The sequence below is a fragment of the Paramormyrops kingsleyae genome, chromosome 25 (assembly GCF_048594095.1).
Source record: "Paramormyrops kingsleyae isolate MSU_618 chromosome 25, PKINGS_0.4, whole genome shotgun sequence".
Lineage (NCBI taxonomy): Eukaryota > Metazoa > Chordata > Actinopteri > Osteoglossiformes > Mormyridae > Paramormyrops > Paramormyrops kingsleyae.
Window position 1 is genome coordinate 14,478,099 of NC_132821.1, and position 17,599 is coordinate 14,495,697.

The 17,599-nt window shown below is 40.9% G+C and overlaps 1 protein-coding gene and 1 pseudogene across 1 annotated transcript in view; both read left to right on the forward strand.

Moving 5' to 3' along the window:
- LOC140582762 (uncharacterized) overlaps positions 1-17,599 on the forward strand; it is a 99,557-nt gene that overhangs the window by 58,848 nt on the left and 23,110 nt on the right. The gene's annotated exons all lie outside the window — the stretch shown is intronic.
- Positions 4,778-5,010, forward strand: LOC140583235 (U2 spliceosomal RNA; annotated as a pseudogene).

Below are 17,599 nucleotides of genomic sequence, written 5' to 3' on the forward strand. Positions count from 1 at the left end.
TTCTTGAAGCGAAGGTCCAGAAGATCATAATGTCTAACTATTTAGTGTGATATATATTTAAGTAGCCTTAAAAAAAATAGGTTTAGATTTATTTTCATGCCCTGCTCGTGCCTATCCTCCTGTGTGCCACGCCCCCCTCGCTGCCTCATGTGGAATCCACGTGTCATCAGCTGTTTCTAGTTGTGTTTCATTAGTTCTGTGTATTTAAGTCCGTGTCTGTGTGCCTTTAGGAGTGTGGTCATTAACGTTATGTAGTGGTTGTATGTACCTGACCGTGGTTTCCTAATTACACCTTGTGTTCATTCGACTCCTGTTTCCCCGTTCCATGCCTCATGATATTTATAATGGAATAATATAGATTTGCTGCGTTAGTCTGAAAGCGTGAGTGTCATGCCAGCTGCTTGAGATTTGGCAGCCCTGAAAACATACATTTTTTGTTTCACCTGAGTTTATTTATATAACAAATAATATTACTTTCAGTTTATACAGTTGTTTAAAAAGCGGAAACTTCAACGAACATGAAGTCACCAATAAACTACGTCTATTTATCCAACATGTTATATAATAGGCCTATACACTGTGTTTGAAAACTTTTCAGCTTTACGATTTCAGGACCGATCAGCCACTCTGTTAGGAACATTACGCTTTTTAGTTGCAGGTGTTAGCTTTGCTGCTGCTATTAACACTAATGGCATATTAGCGCAAACAAAGGGCTGCATACGCAGAACTACGTCTTGCTTGGCGATCAAAGGCGTTTGACTTTCATTGGCGTGGGAAACGGCGGTTCTAGTACCAACTCACTACCGAAAAGACTACAAAAGCTGCGTCGGTTAAAATAGAAGCACCCCATCAGGTTCAAAATAATAACTTTCTGTTTTGGCTATCGGTCTGGGTCCGTATGGGACAGCTTCTGGGTCCGGACCCGGACCGCGGTCCGCCTGTTAGTGATCTCTGCTTTAAACTATCTAATAATAACAAATTGCTTTACATTTTTTGATTCTTTCCTGAGCCCAGCGTGGTGAGCATATTTTATTGTAGTTACAATTCGCTTGTGGTTTATGTTAAGGTTGATTGAGATCGCGGTGGATAATTAACGTCTTCTCGCCAAATGTGATGCAGTTGTTATTTAACTATGTTTATAGGCTTATTTGGTTTCTATTGAAAAGGCGAAAGTGTTCTAAAGATGTCTGATAGTGTGTTCGAGATATTGAAGCTAAAGCCTAATGTTTAAGAGTTAATATAGAAGGTGTGTGATTTCCCGAATTTATAACATGATACAGCTTTCTAAGTGAAATTTATGTTGTCTATTTTGTTACAGTTTGACCACATATACAATACGCAGATACCAAATGCTCCTGCAGAGATGTAGAAAAGGTGACATTAGTACAAAGTCTGTAATTTGTGAGTTCTGCACAAAGGAATTAAAAGGAAAGAAACAACAACTATTCTAATGTTATCTTTGTCGGTAACAGTGTCCTTGCCTTTGGAAGCTAAGAGCGTCGTATTTTCAGGGAGAGCCCTGTAATATTTAGTTTAATAAATTGTTTTTATTGATAAACCTTCATACTGATAATCCTCTTATAGTGGTCCTGAAAGAAAACATGACTGAAGATATTATCCATTTTAGTACAGACACATTTCACGATTCAGTAACCTGACTTTTCCAATAGATGGCAGTGTAGTACTTCGACTAAGACGTGCAATGGAAACGGAAAGCTGGTTTTCAATTTTAAACGTTTGTCTGACTGAAATTACCACATGTTGTACATATGTAATCGTACTATACATTTAACCTTCAGCGTTGTATTACCTACCTTAATTATCTGCAGCAATAAAATATGTACGCGTAATTGGACAGCTGCAAGTTAAGCAATCTGTCTGATTTTACGTTAAAGTAGGCATGGACGGACGGTAAGATGAATGCAGGAGAGACCTGTGAATAAGCTGAAAGTATAAATAGAATATGATAAAATAATAAATATTTTTAAACATTTAACTGGATAACGACAGCTTCACAGTACTTATATAACCCTGCACAATTTCGAATATCATCACAGCTCCCTGAAAATTAACAGCTATCATTATAGTACAAATAAGCAGTTATCCAGACATCCCGAGTCTCCCGGAAGTTCCGGGAGTCTCCCACATATTGACCGCGACTCCCTGATACCCGCAAATTGAATAAAATATCCCGGAAAGAAGAGCAAGTAAACAAGAGCATGCATACCAGACAGTAGCGTGTGCATCGCGCACTTGAGACGCGCGCGTACGACGGAATGAGCGTGAGAGAGAGAAAGAGAGAACGTGCATATGTGTGGATCCCTGCGTGTGTGCCTGTAGCCCGTGCTAGACAGACAGCATCCTGATTGGCTTATTTTGCTAAGTAAACCAATCAGATTTCAATGCGGGCGGGCTTTTATTTAACTTCTCGAGGACCGAAGTTATCGGTTCAGTGGAGCATCATGACAGAGGGAGAGTGCCCCAAAAAACGGAAATATAAAACGTATTTCACTTCAGACTACACAAAAGTGTATCCTTGTTTAATAAGGATGAAAATAATGACAGTGTTGCGTGCTGTACTGTTAGCAACAGTGATTTCAGCATTGCTCATGACGGTTTAAACGACTGTAAAATGCATGTTGAGTTGAGTTTAACAAGTGTCATTTCATGTGCTGTATTATTCAGGTCTACACTAGTTAGACACTTGGTTAGTTGCCAATGCTGTCATGAATGACTCCTTGAAGACTTTTGTAAAGTAGCAATGGAATATAATTAAGGAATTTGCATAAATGGTAAAATAATCTACTTATATAATTGTCAAAATAATACATAATATTGACCTTCGTAATTTAGTGCGCTGACTAGAGGAAATTAATGAAGAAATTAAACTGTGAAATCAAGTTTGTTGAAGTTACATCTCACTCCATGTCGGGCGGTTGGGGGCACCTCCCTGAATTGAGTTTTTGCAGGTTGGGATGTCTGAATTATTCTACCTTAGGGAAGGGAGGGGGTCCTGGCTATGAAAGTTGGGGGGCAGCGGCAGACGATCTCAGAGGCAAGCTGCTGTCCACCCAAAAATGCAGGCCCCTCATGTAAGCTCACATCCACCCAAATGTTCCAACCCCAGAGGCAAGCTGCTTTCAACTCAACCCCCTGACCCCAGAGGTAAGCTCGCTCCCACCCAAACACCCTGATCACAGAAGTAAGCTGACATTCACCCAAATCCCCAGGCCCCAGAAGGAAGCAGCCATCTACCTAAACGACCTACCCCCAGAGGTAAGTTCACATCCATCCAACTGCCTTGATCCTAGGCGAAAGCTGCCCCGGTTCGTCTAGGTGGTGACACTCCATCCTACAGGGTTGACGTGATGCACTTTCTTGAAGCACACAGAGGACACTTCGGGTTTTAGGTAAGTGTGCTTTGTTTTTCTGTGTGTGTGTTTTATTTGGTATGGATTTTATTTAATGGCACGTAAAGATTTTACTGAGCACTGTTTTGGTTGATCACTGTAGCACTTATTCATCAATATTAACATTATTAACATTTATTAGCATTTTATTTGATCTGTTGTGCTGTTTATTGTGCGATTAACCTATTTTATTCCCAAGCTTACTGATTTTATGTGTTTTGGGAAGGTGTAAATGCCATTTTAGCCCAACCCTTGTGCAGAGCTTGGAAGTCTGCGGATGTGTTCCTTTTTAACCCTCTGGAGTCTAGGGGTAGGGGACACACTTTCACTAACTGGGGCATGCTCACACATTTCATTCAATATCATAAACTTAATTCCTGGCAAATAAATTATTTCTTATATATTTGGTTTGGCAACAAACTCATCTTAATCTTAGTGTACTTTGTCAGATTTGTGTGAAGTTTGTAATTTGACATTCAAAGTATAGACATTGCAAAATGCAGTTTGGAACACTTGCAGAAACATTATAAAAGTACATAGTAAGCAATGCTGGCAGTTTGTCTTGATCCCAGATATCTGATCACCAAAGTCTTGGCTACATGAAGATGACTAAATGGTGTAGTTGCAATATTCATTTGGATAAATGAATAAGAAAAACCTAACTCATGTAACTATTTCTGGCTCCTTTCATTGAATATTTAGCAACTTTCATGTGTATGAATGAGCCATTGTCACTTGGCCACGTCCCTACCCCCCTTTTATGTTGCTGATGGAGATGTATCTGGATCGCGTTTCACCGTTGTGCTGTTAATCAAATTACCATGCGAATGCGATCTGAATACACGCTAATGCGGCTATTTAGAATGTGAATAGCGATCTTCGGGTGACAGCGGTACTACATGCCCCCGAAGCAGGTAAAACAAAGTAAGGTGACATGGTTTAATTTTTTGCCGATTTAACCTAATTTTTAAAAGTTTAATACTTCCGACAATGGACGTTTTGAAAAGAAGACAGATTACGGATTTAGTCAGCATTTTTTCATGTTTCTATAATAAGATTTCAGCGAGTTATGAACTGAAATACACGAGAAAGATACACGGCATTGCCGACGATGCCGTCGACTCCAGAGGGTTAAAGGTCTTAACTTTTTAATAGCATGCATATAAGGTGACATTTTAATTGTTTTATTGACCATATAATTGTAATTAGGTTTAAATGGTGTATAATTGTATTTGCTGGTCTTATTGCCCTTTTCCTGTTTTATGGGTAATAGTTCTGCAGGTAGTTCTATTTGTTTAATATTATCTTTGAAAGTCTGATTGTACTGTGTTGGCATGATTTGCATAGTGTGGGAATGTTTCAGCCTTATAGATTGTGATTATGTGTAAATGTTAGTAGTACAAGCATAATATTTATTATTCATGTATTTGAGCTGATTTACATTTTGTTTTGGTATGAAAAGGTTATTTTGATACGTCCCCCATGGAGGGCACCACATATTAAACGGATTTTTGGAACAGGGAGCCGGAAGTGGGGCTTGCCCCGTCTGCTCCAGGCATCGACCCGGTATTGCAGTGCTTCCGGGAACGGTGCACCTCTACTGCCCCCTGTTGTTGAAAGGCAGAACTGACTGACTGAATGGGTGACTAATAGACTGAGTGCCTCTGGATGGCCAACTAATTAGCCGCATGTGGTGTGAGGGAGGGGCCCTGTCCGTGCGCGGCCCCCATTTCCCGCCGTTTTTCTTTTTTCTTTTTTTTTTAAAGTAAGGTGACACGCTGTCGCTTGTGCGGTGGGCAGCTGTGCTGAGGTAAGGCATGACGTCATCTTTGCCTTTTGAATTTTCCCTCATGTTTGTTTAAACGATTGCTGTTTTTTGAGAGGACAGGAGGACAGGGAGGACGCCGGTGGCTGCAACGTCCCTGGGCATTCTACTCCGAGCGGGGGCGTCACGGAGGTTTTGGTCGGCGACCAAAACAAGAGCTAGATCACAGAAAAGTGTTTCAAAAGCGACAGCATCAAAGTGAAATGCAACACTGGATGGAAGTTTTCTAGTCCTGATGAAGGATGTAGAATCGGAATCCATATATGTTTCCATACAAGGAATTTGCCTTGGCGGTGCTTTTACATGACATTACAAAGAACATACATCATTTAGCAAAGACATATGCAGAAAGGTAATAGACAATAGACTGGCAATTGGGTAATATGATAATAATATGATAATTAAGTTTATTAATGGCAGTAATGATGGTATTATGATATTTATATATGTGTGTGTACATAGTAATCATTGTAGTATGAATATAAACTATATAAATGGTATAATAATTTAAAGGGCTCTTGAATAGTGTCGTTATTAAGTAGCAGCCAAGTCAACTATATGTGCAAGAGTGCAAAATATATAAAGAGTTCGCAGTATGTGTGCATAATGTGCAAGAGTGCAGAATATAATCATAGAGGAAGTTTATCAGTTGTTCACTGGTTATGCTGGTGGATATTTCACTGCAGCTGACGATTAATTGAACGTCCATTCAGAGACTGGTTTGGTTAATGAGAGAGACTGCCTGAGGGGAGAAGCTCTTGGCGTGTCTTGTGGTCTTGGTTCTGATTGCCATGAGTCTTCTCCTGGAGGGTAAGGCTTGAAAGATGTGGTGAGCAGGGTGAGATGGGTCCTCAAAGATTTTGTACGCCCGTTTCCTGGTTCTGGTGATGTACAGTGTCTGGAGGGTAGGCAGGTTACTGCCGATTATTCGCTCTGCTGAGTGGATGATGTGTTGCAGTCTGGCTTGGTCTCGTTCACTGACTCAATGATTGTAGCGTAAAACTGGGCCATCGTGGTTATAACATGTTATTTTGGATCAGGCACGGACAGTTGTGAGAGTTCAGTCCGCATTAGCTCCGATAGAATAGTATTAAATGCAAAGCTAAAGTCCAGAAACAGAATCCTAACATATGTCTCAGGGCACTCCAAGTGTCGGAGCAAGAAATGGAGTCCAGTGTTAACTGCATTGTCCACAGGTCTGTTGGTTCTGTAGGCAGACTGTAGCCTGGGGTCAAGAGATGCGTCTGTGATGGTTTTAAGGTATGACAGCACAAGTCTCTCAAAAGCCTTCATTACCACCGATGTGAGAGCCACCAGTCTGTAGTCACTGAGGCAAGAGACTCTGGGTTTCTTTGGAAAAGGTGTTATTGTGGATGATTTAAGACACAAAGATCCAGTGACTGGTTGAAAATATCTGTGAAGACAGGTGACTGTTGATCTGCACAGTGCTTCAGAGTGGCTGGGGAGTGTTGGAGTACGCCGTCTCCACCGGGTCAAGAGATTCACAGCTGACACGTGGAGAAGTTGCAGGTCACCAGTTTATTCTCTGACAGATTGCAATCCGGGAGCGACCATCTGACATACATTCGGCATGTACAAGAGGAGGCTCTGCCATATGTATCAGCTGTTTCCCTTTTAAAGCCCTTTGGGCATCTCCCCCCTCTCTCGGTACCTTCCGTCTACGTGACAACCACATGTTTGATATTTGCTCTAGTTAGTCGGTTAGTACTTGTCCTTCTGGAAGGCTAAATGATAAGTAGAGGCCGCTGACGTTTTCTGTCGCTCCCTCTATCTGTTCCGATTAGGTCCCCCTGCCCTGCCGGCGCCAGTCAGTTCTCGTTTCAGTTAACTGCATTTTCTAGAATCAACCCCCCCCCCTTTCATCATGCCCTGCTTTAAGCTATATTCTCATTTTCCTCTATTCATTGTATGTTCTTTATAATTCTATTGAATCCCACACTACCTAGCAATGTTGGTAGTAACGCGTTACTGTAATTCCACTACTTTTGTCTGTAAGGAGTAATGCAACTAATTACCATTTCAAATTAAAAAACGCAAAGTACTGAAATTTCAATGGACTCGTTACCTTTGTCTTGCGTGAAAATATTAATGGATAAAGGCAGCATGTTCCCCTCATTTCATGTTTATGATGTAACGCCATCCGACCTTACCCTGGCGCAATGAATGGGTGATATTATAGGTACGCTGATAGGTACAATTAGACAGTTGTATTGTCTGGCACTGTCACAGCAGCAACACTAAAGTAATATAACTACCATGCAATTTGCTAAGTCACGAAGTTATCTTTTGTCATGTGACTATACCGTTACATACCTTAACGCAATTAAGATGTTTTCATGTGTTTCTAATGATACAATTACACCACTAGCCATGTAGAGGCATTAATCGGGAATTCATTTATAAAGGCTTCATGTGACCGAAAAAGATGCCAAACATTCATAGGTACGTATCTAAGAGGATTTTGGGATTTATAAAGAAAAACGTATACTGAAAACAACTCGCACGTTTTGTGAACGAGGCTGAAGGGGATGCGGTTTCGACAGAATCCTGTAGAGGGCACTGTGTATGCTAAATTGAAGGCTCCAGGAATGTTGTCGGCATTTCATTTCATTTCATGGTCACACGGCCGTCGGCTCTGAAATTAAACTGTTCTTTTAAATAGAATTGTTTAAATTTGCAAACTGAATTGTATGCTGTGTTTGAATGTTCAGATATCATTAGATATTTCACTGCATATTTTTCAACTTAATGGCCTCTGAAATTGCTACTCTGTCACTAAGACGTACTACACAAACAAAGCATTTTCTGCCCAAAGTAAAGGCTTCTTATTCAGTTTCCCTACAGTGGATAGCTGGGGTCCGTGGGATGTTTGGATGTTAGTGTCAGGGCATTCTGGTAGAATGTGACCATTGGCAACAATGGGCTGGACAGCTCTGTGCTCATCTTGTCTCATCTGGGACTCCCACCATCACTGCCACTGAGCATCTCCTCTACAAGCAAACACTGGGGTGCCACCAAGACCAGCAGGCTGCTGGTGGCTCTGGGATGCAACCACTACTGAGGCCAGATGAGGGAGCCACTAATGATGGCTTGAAGACATATCAGTGTCAGAATGACATGTTTGAGATAAATGTAGAACTACAGGATAAATTTACAGTTATACCGCCAGGTGTTTTCATAACAGCTCGCTTATAGTAACATTATCACTAGCATCCATTTCACTTGTTTGACGAGAGAGAACTGACAGACTTTTGTCTCTCATACGTTCCCTGTAATTATGCACTAAATAATGAATTGTCATGACCGTTATTTGATAATGTGTGTGGTTTTTATGTTGTTGTATGATAAAATCTTGTCGCCACGGTACTGATAGTAATTTTGTGTCACCAATTAGCTAGCATCGCTCACTTGGTAAGAGGCTGAAGCTAGGTTTGCCGCATAGCCTATGTGTCCATGGCTTGTAGTAAAAAAAGAGGAAAGCAGAATATTATATGATGATATCAGGATCATGAGTAATAAAAATGATGTGGTGGTTATGGGTGATTTTAATTTACCTGGGATACAGTGGGACACAGTCTCTGGCTCTTCTGTAAATGAACTTGAGATGGTGGAATTAGTACAGGATTGTTTTTTTACTCAGTTTGTTAATACTCCTACCAGGGGAGAAGCCCTTCTTGATCTTGTTTTTTGTAATAACCAGGATAGGATTGGAAAATTAGAGGTTTTAGACCCATTGTACGGTAGTGATCATAACATGGTTAAATTCGAGGTTAATTTTAGTGTCCGAAGAGCAAAGTCTAAATTAAAAGTATACAATGTTAGGAAGGCTAACTTTAATGGTATGAGACGGAAATTAGAAACTGTAAACTGGACAGAGTTAAATAGCAAAACAGTTGAAGAGGCATGGGAATTTTTCAAAAGCACATTGTTGCAAGTGCAAGAGGACTTCATACCTGTTTCCAGCAAAACTAAATCTAGGAAACGACAACCAAGGTGTAGGGCTGGACAATAATTCGATATCAATATATATCGCGATATAATTTTTTTCGATAACGGTGATACGATTTTTAAACACATTTCCGATATTTCGATATACATTTGAATATTATATATATTCACCGGCTTTTAAAAATGTATCACAAGTGCTAAACAGCGCGTATTCAAATCGCATTCGCATGGTAATTTGCTGAACAATGCAGCTGTGAAACGTGATCCAGGTAAAACTTTTTTAGACAGCATAAATAATATTGAAGCATTTGTTTTCAAGCAGACTGTTAAAAGCAAAAGCAACAAAGCATTTTAGACTTTGTAAAGAAACCATAGTAACCACGTGTATGATACTTTTCAGAGCTGCGTCAGAGGGAAATGACTCGTGAATTTAATTTTGACACTGGTTAGCTTTTTGTGAAAACGAACTACAGTACACCCCGCAGGTTTTTTGTGATTTTGTGAGCGATCTTTGTGTTTTCAATGTTGGAGAATATAATTAAAGGTTTGTATCAAGAAACGACGGTGGTTTTTATTGTATACTGGTAAATCTCTGCTGTTAGTTGGTGGTATGCCTTTTGTTAGCCAACATGTATGTCGGGGCAGGTGTTACGGAAAATTCAGTTTCCCCATGTTCCCCCTGTCGCACGCTGATCTGAAATCACGACGTCACCCGCTGCTTCGTAGTTATACGGTTTCGCTGTCGTCTTAATGTCTTACTTTATTTCTTTCATATCTTTCTTAATGTCTTTAGTGTGCTGCGGGAAACAAACTATTTATGCAAAAACATCGCCTGTCTTTTCGATATCTGTGTATTTAAAGAACTGAAACTATTTCAATCGCTGGTAATACTCCTTTGCGTAATACTGTTTATTCTAATTATGGCGTAATTGTACGCAACTTACTCGTTACATTTAACTACTGCTGACAGCGCTGTACATGGAAATGCATGGCTGAATCACTTTTCATGAAACCATCAATACGTTTGCGTATAGATACGAAAGGGGAACACTATTAGCGTAAGGCTGGAATATATGGTTCCCCTCGATAAAGCAGACACACAGCAAGTCTGGACCTCGATACTGATAATACAACTTCATTATTACATTATGCAGTTATGTGCCTGAATGACTTTCAGCCATCTCACGTGGTTCTTCGCACAAATATGAAAGGGAAACACTATTTCCTAAAATCCAGGATATTCAGTTCCCCCTGCTAAAACAGGCATGCAGCAACTCTGGGCCTCAGTACTGATAGCAATAGTTTATAAGTATTTAATCATATCTAAATGACTTCTAGCCACCCCTCATACTCCCACAGCCAGTAAGGCAGGGGGAACGGATTTTCCCAGTGCCCGGGAAAATCTGTTCCCCCTACTTAAATCACAAAGACAGTGTTTCTAAAACATGCTGCTCTTTGTGTTAACTCTGCTATAAGTACACATGTCTTTGAATACCTTTCAGCCACCCCTCATACTCCCACAGCCAGTAAGGCAGGGGGAACGGATTTTCCCAGTGCCCAGGAAAATCTGTTCCCCCTACTTAAATCAGAAAGACAGTGTTTCTAAAACATGCTGCTCTTTGTGTTAACTCTGCTATAGGTACACATGTCTTTGAATAACTTTCAGCCACCCCTCATACTTCCACAGACAGTAAGGCAGGGGGAACGGATTTTCCCAGTGCCCGGGAAAAACTGTTCCCCCTACTTAAATCACAAAGACAGTGTTTCTAAAACATGCTGCTCTTTGTGTTAACTCTGCTATAGGTACATGGACATGTCATTGAATAACTTTCAGCCACCCCTCATACTTCCACAGACAGTAAGATGGGGGGAACGGATTTTCCCAGTGCCCGGGAAAAACTGTTCCCCCTACTTAAATCACAAAGACAGTGTTTCTAAAACATGCTGCTCTTTATGTTAACTCTGCTATAGGTACACATGTCATTGAATAACTTTCAGCCACCCCTCATACTCCCACAGCCAGTAAGGCAGGGGGAACGGATTTTCCCAGTGCCCGGGAAAATCTGTTCCCCCTACTTAAATCACAAAGACAGTGTTTCTAAAACATGCTGCTCTTTGTGTTAACTCTGCTATAAGTACACATGTCTTTGAATAACTTTCAGCCACCCCTCATACTCCCACAGCCAGTAAGGCAGGGGGAACGGATTTTCCCAGTGCCCGGGAAAATCTGTTCCCCCTACTTAAATCACAGACAGTGTTTCTAAAACATGCTGCTCTTTGTGTTAACTCTGCTATAAGTACACATGTCATTGAATAACTTTCAGCCACCCCTCATACTCCCACAGCCAGTAAGGCAGGGGGAACGGATTTTCCCAGTGCCCGGGAAAATCTGTTCCCCCTACTTAAATCACAAAGACAGTGTTTCTAAAACATGCTGCTCTTTGTGTTAACTCTGCTATAGGTACACATGTCATTGAATAACTTTCAGCCACCCCTCTTACTCCCACAGCCAGTAAGGCAGGGGGAACGGATTTTCCCAGTGCCCGGGAAAATCTGTTCCCCCTACTTAAATCACAAAGACAGTGTTTCTAAAACATGCTGCTCTTTATGTTAACTCTGCTATAGGTACACATGTCATTGAATAACTTTCAGCCACCCCTCATACTCCCACAGCCAGTAAGGCAGGGGGAATGGATTTTCCCAGTGCCCGGGAAAAACTGTTTCCCCTAATTAAATCAGAATGACAGTGTTTCTAAAACATGCTGCTCTTTATGTTAACTCTGCTATAGGTACACATGTCATTGAATAACTTTCCGCCACCCCTCATACTCCCACAGCCAGTAAGGCAGGGGGAACAGATTTTCCCAGTGCCCGGGAAAATCTGTTCCCCCTACTTAAATCAGAAAGACAGTGTTTCTAAAACATGCTGCTCTTTGTGTTAACTCTGATATAGGTTCCTGTGTCATTGAATAACTTTCAGCCACCCCTCATACTCCCACAGCCAGTAAGGCGGGGGGAACGGATTTTCCCAGTGCCCGGGGAAAACTGTTCCCCCTAATTAAATCAGAAAGACAGTGTTTGTTTGTTTTTTTTTTTTAGAAGAATAAGCTTAGGTATTTTATACATTATTTTAATAAATCTTTTAAAGTTAACAACATCAAATAAATTAAATAGCTGTTTAACAGATATAACCAGTTAAATAATTGCAAACTTCAGTTAAAAGTGCAAAAGAACCATTCAGAAAATGCTAACATGCATAAGTTGAAAACTCGCTTAACAATAAAAAATGTTAAAATATAATTACAAAATAATTAACATAAATACAGAAAAACAACCAAACTTAACAACAAAAATAAATGTATCACCTACTTTTCTCAACTTTGGAAAACGTGGTCGGTGCTGGAGACTGTGGGTCCTGAGGGGTCAGTGCAGGGGACTGTGGGTCCTGAGGGGCCAGTGCAGGGGACTGTGGGTCCTGAGGGGTCAGTGCAGGAGACTGTGGGTCCTGAGGGGTCAGTGCAGGAGACTGTGGGTCCTTAGGGGTCAGTGCAGGGGAATGTGGGTCCTTAGGGGTCAGTGCAGGGGACTGTGGGTCCTTAGGGGTCAGTGTAGGGGACTGTGGGTCCTGAGGGGTCAGTGCAGGGGACTGTCAGTCCTGAGGGGTCACTGCAGGGGACTGTGGGTCCTTAGGGGTCAGTGCAGGAGACTGTGGGTCCTGAAGGCTCGATGCAGGACACTGTGGGTCCTGAAGGCTCGGTGCAGGAGACTGTGGGTCCTGAGGGGTCAGTGCAGGGGACTGTGGGTCCTGAGGGGTCAGTGCAGGAGACTGTGGGTCCTGAGGGGTCAGTGCAGGAGACTGTGGGTCCTGAGGGGTCAGTGCAGGGGACTGTGGGTCCTGAGGGGCCAGTGCAGGGGACTGTGGGTCCTGAGGGGTCAGTGCAGGAGACTGTGGGTCCTGAGGGGTCAGTGCAGGGGACTGTGGGTCCTTAGGGGTCAGTGCAGGGGACTGTGGGTCCTTAGGGGTCAGTGCAGGGGACTGTGGGTCCTTAGGGGTCAGTGTAGGGGACTGTGGGTCCTGAGGGGTCAGTGCAGGGGACTGTGGGTCCTGAGGGGCCAGTGCAGGGGACTGTGGGTCCTGAGGGGTCAGTGCAGGAGACTGTGGGTCCTGAGGGGTCGGTGCAGGAGACTGTGGGTCCTGAGGGGTCGGTGCAGGAGACTGTGGGTCCTTAGGGGTCAGTGCAGGAGACTGTGGGTCCTTAGGGGTCAGTGCAGGAGACTGTGGGTCCTTAGGGGTCAGTGCAGGAGACTGTGGGTCCTGAAGGCTCGGTGCAGGAGACTGTGGGTCCTTAGGGGTCGGTGCAGGAGACTGTGGGTCCTGAGGGGTCGGTGCAGGAGACTGTGGGTCCTGAGGGGTCGGTGCAGGGGATTGTGGGTCCTGAGGGGTCGGTGCAGGAGACTGTGGGTCCTTAGGGGTCGGTGCAGGGGACTGTGGGTCCTGAGGGGTCAGTGCAGGAGACTGTGGGTCCTTAGGGGTCAGTGCAGGGGACTGTGGGTCCTGAGGGGTCAGTGCAGGGGACTGTGGGTCCTGAGGGGTTAGTGCAGGAGACTGTGGGTCCTGAGGGGTGGGTGCTGGAGGTTGTGAGAAACTTTTTTGAAGTCTGTGAGGCACATGTGGCAGTTCTTGAATATATGGAACCAGATGATCCAAATTAATTTTGAGAAACTTTATCCCTTTCTCATTAACCAACATTCTTCCCTTCAATCGAGGTTATTGTGAATGGCCCCAGAAGCTCTTTGTCAAGCTTTCCTCCTTTTCTCTCCAGACTCCTGACATTCTTCCTGAGAACTTTGTCGCCAATTTTAAGATTTTGTGGTGTAGCTCCAAGGCCCACCCAGCTTTCTTCTCCTTGTTTTTTCCCTTGCTTTTGTCATATTTTTCTTCACTGCACTGAATATTAGGTCCTGAGTTTTAAGAGCAGGACTGACAATTTCGTCCTCCAAAACTGTCTCCACTGTTTCATTAATCTAGGCAATAATAAATAAATAACATTACTTTTACATCACCGATACTTTTAGGTTATCATTATAATATCTATCTTTCAATGTGAAGAAACAGATGTTTTGAGAAATATAAATTATTACCACAAATATACTCACATCAAAAGACTCTGGGACCTCTGAAAAATAAGGAGCCTCCCTGCCAAACATAAGGAAGTATGGGGAAAACATTGTAGTCAGTTGTTTTTTGGTCCTGATATTGAAAAGGACGGCATCAAGATAGGTGTCCCATAATGTGGGTCTTTCATCACAAACTTTTGAAAGGGTTCTAAAGAGAACAGAAGGAGTTTCAGGAGTTTACACACAGTGGTGGAGGAAGTACTGAAGCTTAGTACTTAAGTAAAAGTACAAATATTGTGCAAAATATGTACTCAAGTAAAAGTAGAAGTGGTACATCAACAATCTTACTTAAGTGAAAGTACTAAGTACTTACTTTTAAATTTACTTTAAAGTATTTTTTTAAGTAAAAGTACTCACCAATGGTTTATCTCGACGTCTCGGGTGTGCCATTTTGTAAAAGAATAGTAGATATACTGACTTACGCCTCTACCGATGTCATTGCTCGTAACAATTACAAGGAACTATACAGTATATGTGTATTGGAAAGTTTGGTGTGCTTATTGTGCGTGCACTCTGCAATACTGTCTGTACCCTAACTTAGAATTATGTGGATGACAAGTTATCTACTAGGTATCACCCACTAATATACCATTAAGATAAACCATGTTGAATGGGTCCATGTTGAATGTCTCATCTTCTTGAAATCAAGCCAGTCTACCAGCTCGTGCTGCTAATTGACACACGCTCTGCCATCATTGGAGCTAATAAAGCCACCTGATTGGTAGGAAATGGCAAGCAACGGCAGAATGCAATAGGCTAACTATTTTTTCATGCAAGATTTTAAGGAAATTGTGTTCATGAAATGTAACGACTAACGGCATAAATTGTAGAAATGTAGTGGAGTAGAAAGTACAGATAATTGCCGCAAAATGTAATGGAATAAAATAAAAAGTATAATTTTTACTTGAGTAAAGTACAGATATGTAAAAATGTACTTAAGTACAGTAACAAAGTACAAATACTTTGTTACATTCCACCACTGTTTACACATAATATGCAGTGTAATACCTTAAATAAGTCATGCAAACAGGAAGTTACCTCTCTATAGTACCATTCATCCGTTCCACCAGTCCATTAGTTTGAGGGTGGTAAGGTGAACAGAGACTTCTCTCAATACCAAACAAGGTGCATACTTCTCTGTTTACCTAGGGAAAGACCAGCAGGAAAAATAACACCGTGGACTTCGCATTTTTGGTGACATTTCTAACCAAAATTAGTATACAGTGTTGTTTTTTTTTATTGCTGATAATGTAGATAATTTTCTGGTTTTGATATACCTTTTATCCAGACAAAATTGTTCTCAGTCAAACCCTGAATGAATATGTATCTGAACTGTACAAGGCTATTCTTGAACATTTTTCAATATAAAAATTATTCCGATGTCCAACTTAAATGTAATGTTTTCATTAATATTGTATTAAACTACTTCACATTCCTCTTTGTCAAACCAGAAAAATTAAAATGAAAAGATATTTGTGTGCTGTTATAATGCCCATACTTGCTATTCAAAAAATGACATATATCCAACCTGATTAACAAATTCTCTGCCTTGATCAGTGAGAATTCACAATGCACATGGTGACATCTCCTGCTGCTTTTGAGGGTAATGGATATGCCTCTACCCACTTTGTAAAATAATCAATCAGTACACAAATGTACTGATTGCCTTTTTCAGTCAAAGGCAATTTTCCAATAAGGTCCATACCAACTAATTCCCATGGTTCATTTACCTACAAACAGAAATAAGTTCATTAGTAATTATTAAATGGAATAATGCTAATAGCTATAAAATCACAGAAATGAGAAAAAAATTCAGTTACTTACAGTTATTGGAATATAAGCTTCTTTGAGTTTTATTACCCTTTTAGACTGGCATGCTGGGCATTGTTTAATCTGCATTTAAACATATAACATGAATAAATTTAAAGAGCAATGTTAAGAACTATTTTCTAATAAATGTATAGATGAATCCATTCTAAAATAACTATTCTTTAAAAGATATTATATCAATGATGTATTATGTAGGAACCAATACATTAATTTTGGAAGACAACAGTTGATTTAGTGTTATAGCATAGTAAGAACACACATTTATAGACTTATTATAATTTTAGATAATGATTACAATTGTATTTCAGTCTTTAAGACATGTTACATCGTCTACGTGTCATTTGCCATGCAAATGCTTATCATAGGCTTTAATTAGCCTAATTGTAAATAATTAAAAACTTACCCAATTTTCGATATTGGCAGTCATGCTAGGCCAGTAATACCGTTTGGAAATTGCATCCTGCGTTCTTTCTTTTCCACTGTGTCCACCAGTGGCAGTGGCATGGAACTCTTTAAAAACGTCATCTGCCTCTTCAGCACTTCGCACAACTTTAACCAAGCGCTCTTCATTTGTGCCCTTTCGGCGGACATAATAAAGCACCCCATCTGTCAAGAGATTAAATAAATAAAGCAGAACCTCGATTGCAAAATATGTGTATGCCACATACCAATTTGGTATTTTCATTTTGATACAAAACGCCATATATTGTAACAAAGGCAAAATGTAAAATAATGGCCTATAAAGCTAGGCCTGTTAGGTAAGATGTGGTCAACAGGCTTAGGATAGACATGGAAAGTATATTTTTATGTAACATAATTATACCTTTTACTTAAGTAATGTAGGTCTATGTAAAATATTTGTATGACTCATGATTTAAGACAGATCACTATGGTAGGCCTGTTTAGAATACGTTTTACCTTTGATGGAATACTGTTGCGCACGTCGTCGAATGACATATTTTTCTGCCTTAGTTCGGGAATCAGGATATTTGCCAGCTGTTAAATATGTATATATTATACCATACTGTATTGGATCCATTTTGTCAATCTGTTAGTAGTCACACTCGAAAAACTATAATCGACCGCTATCTTCTTTCGCCTTCCAGAACTGAGAAACGTACAATGACGCAAACGACGTAGATATTTACGACAGAGCAATGCTGTTAAAATGATCTTTCAGAGAAAGCGTATGCGTCATGGAATAAACCAGGGCCTGATTATACGAAAAATCTGTACCACTGCCCCAAACAAACAAACAAACGAATAAATAAAATATAGCGCGTATAAAAGATTGAGCGGAAGTAAAATGTAGTTATTTGTTTATGAATGTTCTTAACAAAATCCAGGCAGTACAGTTATTGCTCACCATATGAAGCAAAGGTCCATA